We start from the raw sequence: 5,146 nt of genomic DNA, 5'->3' as shown, positions 1-5,146 counted from the left end.
TCTCTTAATCTTCACCACAGCTCCATGAGTAGACCAAGTTATCCTCATTTTATAGTTGAGGTTCACAGAGATAAAGGAGCTTGTCTGAGCTTGTATGGCAAGCAGATAAAGGAGCCAGAATTGGAGCCATGTGTGAAGGACAGCAGCCCTTATTCTTCACCATGCTCATTCTTGCTAGAGTGTGAAAGGCTGATGAGATGTGCACAGTTGGTGGAAGAACGACTAGACCAGGGCTCACTTCCTGGGTGTTAATGGATGGTGAAGCTGGGAGGCAGGGACATGCAAATAATACCTCAGTGAGGTACCATAACACTTCTTTGCACTTGTCAAGTGGGCAGACATTTCAAAGTCTGAACAGAGGAAGTATCAGAGGAGGAAGTGGGAAAATGGTGACTCTTGGAAGTTGCTGGAGGGAGTGTAAATTAATACAGGGTCTTTGGAGAGCAATTGTCCCCTTTAACCTAGCCGTCCTCCTTTTAGGGGTGAGTGAGTCTTGTATACTCATATACATGACATGAATGGGGATGTTCCTTGTAGCATTTTTATAATAAAGAAAATGTGGTAAAAGGGCCCAGGGCAAGGGCAGATGCAAGAAAACCAGTTAGGCATTGAGTGCTGTATCTTCACCGGAGGTGATGGTTACTCAAACCAGGTGGCAGCCATGGAGGCAGACAAGATGTTCAGAGGATCTGGTTAGAAGTGATGCGGGGAGCAGGAGCTTCTTTGGGAAATTTGAGATGCAGTTTGAATTCCACGTGGAGATGTTGAGTAGCAGCCAGAAATGTGAGCCTGGAGTTCAAAAGAGAGGCCCGGGCTGGGGATGTGAATGGGGAGTCACTAGCACATAGATGATGTTTAAAGCCATGAGCCTGTTAATTTTTTTATGTCTTATAAATAAAAGAGCTGAAGCAAATATGACAATATTGACAGTGGTGGTTGTAATACTATTCTTTGTACTTTTTTAGTATGTTTGAACTTTTTAATAATACAATTAATGATTAAATAGTTTAGAAAACCACAAGACTCCAAACTGCTGAGCAGTTCTGTCGTGAGTGCCTTAGACCTAAAGAGTGGGTGCTGGCAATGAGCTAAGGAGCCAGGTTCAAATCCCCGCCACCAGCAACCTGAGCTCAGTTACCTGGGGTGGACCCTCTCTCTCTGGGCCTCTGCTTCCCCATATGGACAAGAAGCTGGCCTGTGACATCTCAGGGTTCTTACAGCGCTGACCATCTAGTTTCAAGCTGGTGCTCCTAGGGCATGTAGGGCTTTGATTTTGTTCATCCACATCTTATGTCTAGTCCTACAGAGGAAGCCATAAATACCAATAAGAGGGCCTTGTAGAAAGGAGGGTATAGCTCAGTGGTAGAGCACATGCTTAGCATGCATGAGGTCCTGGGTTCAATCTCCAGTATCTCTCCATTAAATAAATAAATAAATAAACCTAATTACCCCCCCCCCCCGAAAAAATTGGGGAACTCAGAGACTAAAACTCTTCACAATATTTACTGCTGATGAATGCATCCCACTCAGGACCCAAGGGACCAGTTGAAGAATAGTCTCTGAGCTGGAAACATACAAATGGGTGGGTGGCTGAATCGATCTGCCAAGTTGTAAGAGACGTAAATGATGATAATAATATTAATAATGAAATAATGATAATATTTATGTGCCAGACTCTGAACCTAGTGCTGAATGCATCCTCTCATTTAGCCCTCACAGCATTAGTGCTATAGGATTATGGTTTTCATCAGCCAGTCTTTGCAGATGAGGAAACTGAGGCTCAGAGAGGTTAAGCAACTTGCCCCAAGTCACACAGCAAAAGAGGAGGGATTAGAACCCAGGCAGTATGACTCCAGATCCCAAGCTCTTGACCACTCTTGGTGAGTGACAAGGTCCTCTAAATCTCTTCAGCAAGAGCCAGAGAAGACAGCCTGGATGTAACTCTGTTAATTGAGCCATTTATTCATCAGCAGCTCATAAATATTTACTGAGCACTGACTGTGTTGCAGCACTCAGTGTGCCTGGCCGTGGGGATGCTGAGATTAATAAGTACAGCCTCTGCTCATGAGAACCTTGTAGTCTAGAGAGAGGTCAGTTTATAAACCAGTGTAATAAAACCAATGGCTCCAGGCTGCTCCTGGGGAGATGTGTATGTCCAGAGGGGCCCTGTATGGGAAGGATGGTGAACCCAAGAGCAAAACACAGACTAGCTTGTGGAGTGGCAGCACATGGCCTTTCTCTGCTATCACCACCGTGGCTGAACCTCCAATCCCAGACCATGAGTCCTGGGATCTCTGGGTACAGAAACAGTAGGTGTTTAGCTCTCACCTTTATAGGATGGGGGAGATGAAGACCCAGTCATTTTAGGTTAAGAGGGGAAGTGTTAGCTGCTCCTTTGGAACAAACTTTTCCTTCTTCTGAGAAAACCACTTGAATTTTCTCACGTGGAGGCCAGAACTGGAGAAGGAGTATTTAGACCTCAGTGGCTCAAAGGGACAACCACTGCTCTGTGACCACAGAAGAGCTGCTCAGGCAGGACTGCTGCTCTGTAGAGCAGTTCTTACCTCAGAGGGGAGCAGCAATGGAATTTAGGAGATCCACAAAACCCTTGAACTGGTAGGGGAAAATGTTGTGTATTTGTGTATTTTTTTTCTGGGTAGAGCTTTCATCAGATTTTTCAAAGGGCCCCTTGAGTCCCCTGAGAAGGTTAAGGATCACTTCTTCAAAGAAATACAGTCATCCTTCAGTATCCACAGGGGACTGGTTCCAAGACCCCAGGGGATACCAAAATCCACGGATGCTGAAGTCCCTTACAGAAAATGGCAAATACAGTCGGGCCTCCACAGCCGTGGGTTCCGCCGCCACAGATACGGAGGGCCGATTGTATTGTCTAAGAGTGGATTTAAGCTGTGCCCACCAGCCCCTGCATGTTCTTGTGGCAGCGTGTGTGTTCTTATTTTCCTGCTGCCGTGCACAGATCAGGAGCCGAGAGCCCAGAAGATGGGCAGGAGGGGAGGAGGGGCACGTGGATGCGCTTCCCCAGGCACTGGACAGCCTGGGTGCAGCCGACACAGAGTCAACACAAACTCTACTGCCCGATGCCACACATGGTCTTTTCTACCTGCACAGCCCAGAAACTGGGAAATATCCTCATGCTTGGGGATTGGATTTTGATATTACCATTCAGTTGAGGCCTTAAGCAACATCGCAGTGCCTGTCATCCAAGGAAGAGGCAACTCCTGGCCCAGAGAATGAGGAGGGAGGAGAGATGGCTTAGATTAGGGTGAAGGAAAATCCTTTCCTTTCTCTGGGCTCACTTGGTATGGCCAGACTTTCAAGGCATTTATATCTGTTTCAGGGCACTCCCAAGAGAGGTGCAGGCAGGAGTGGGAGAAGCTGGCCCTGCCAGGAGATGGGCTGCAGCTGGGCTGGGAATGCAGGCCTAGCTAGACGGATCCAGCCTCTGGTCTTTGAAAGCAGTCCTGCCTGGTTGTGGGTTTCCAGGGCTGAGATGTCCTTCTGCCCTTCTGAACATTAGCTCTGTTTTTACTCGCCCTTGGCTCCCCAGTGCCCAGCACAGTGCTGGCCCTTGAAAGGTGCCAAATGAATGAACATGCCTGGATCCCCTACTAGGCTGTAAACTCCTTTCAGGCAGGGACCACTCGGGATCCCTACAACGTGGCCCCAACCTACCCTCCCCAGTGCCCTGATGACCACAGGGCTGAATCCCTTTCTCCTCATTGGAAGTTCTCAGCTCCAACCCATGGTTCCATGGGTCAGACTGAGGCCCTGGTGGTCCTTGTGGATGAGGATGGAGACCCCACTAACCTACAAATGGGAGGAACTATCTCCATTGGTTGTGGCCAGGCCCACTTCTTTTATGGCCTTTCTGAATGGTGACAGCATCTTTCAGCAGAGGTCTTCTGGACCCACATGCAAGAGATTCATTCACTCATTCATTTGTTCACTTACATTTTCACTCACTCCCTCACTCATGTCTCCAGTCATTTGGCTATACATGTGATTCATTTACTCTTTCAACAGCCACCAAACGTGCAGAATATTGTGTGCATATAGAAATGTTTTAGACACAGGTCTTGCCCCTGAGAGCTCCCAAATTGGGGCGAGGGGTGTAAGAGCCATGAACACAAATAATCAAACAGCAGAGTAAAAAGTAGTAAATGTCACGAGAAATGTACAAACATATCACCGAAGCACCAGAGAAGAAGAGATTTCTTCCATCTGAGAGGGGGGAGAGATCAGAGGAAGCTTCCTGGAGTAAGTATAACCAGCAGCAGCACCGGAATTTCTATATGGAAAGTGGGGTGAGGATGGCAGCTTGCGGGGGAAGCTGCATTGTCTGGCGGGCACTTTACATAAGACTGAAGAGTAGTCAGCTGCCTAGATCGGAGAATGAGGTTATAATGGAGATTGGGGGAGGTGGTTAAATCTCCCCAGAGTCTCCTCTTGCTTCTGCCACCCGAGAAATGGAATTTGAGCTCATGCCTCAGTCAACGAGGAGGATTTATTTGGGTTCAGTGTGACAAGGAAAGGATGAACCCCTAACAGAAGCAAAGGCCTGGAGGAGGGGAAAGTTCAAGGCAAGGACAGGGAGACTGGAGTCCTCAGGTGTCAGGGGAACAAGAAGAAGGGAGTAGTGGGCAGGGAACTTGGAAAGGTAAGTTGAGCTTGGAATGCAAAGTGAAGATGTTTGGGGTTCATTCTGCAGATGGTGGGAGCCATAGAAGGTTCTGGGCAAGAGAGTGACATGGCCAATGCTGTTTTCAGGGCTGTATCTCTGAGGCAGTGAGGAGAATGAGGAGGAGGGTGTGAGACCGGAGGAGGGTGTGAGACCGGAGGAGGCTAGTTCCAGGCTAGTGCCCTAATGGTCAGGGTACAGAACAAGGGTACAAGTGGAGAACCCCATACCACCTGACTAAAATATTTAAAAGTTGTAAATCAAATTAGCAAACAAAATAGGTTCTGCCCTCCTACCTCGACAAAGACAGCTTCATTGCAACCTGGAACATGGAGGTGCCGGGAGATCCACCCCATGGTCCCACCCCAATCTGTGGCCCAACTCCCCAGGCTCCCCACCCCTAGCTCTTCCCTCAGCACACCCGTGGGCACACAGCCCACACGTCCA

This window comes from Camelus bactrianus, chromosome 9 (genome assembly GCF_048773025.1).
Source record: "Camelus bactrianus isolate YW-2024 breed Bactrian camel chromosome 9, ASM4877302v1, whole genome shotgun sequence".
NCBI lineage: Eukaryota > Metazoa > Chordata > Mammalia > Artiodactyla > Camelidae > Camelus > Camelus bactrianus.
Note: the sequence above shows the minus strand (reverse complement) of the source record.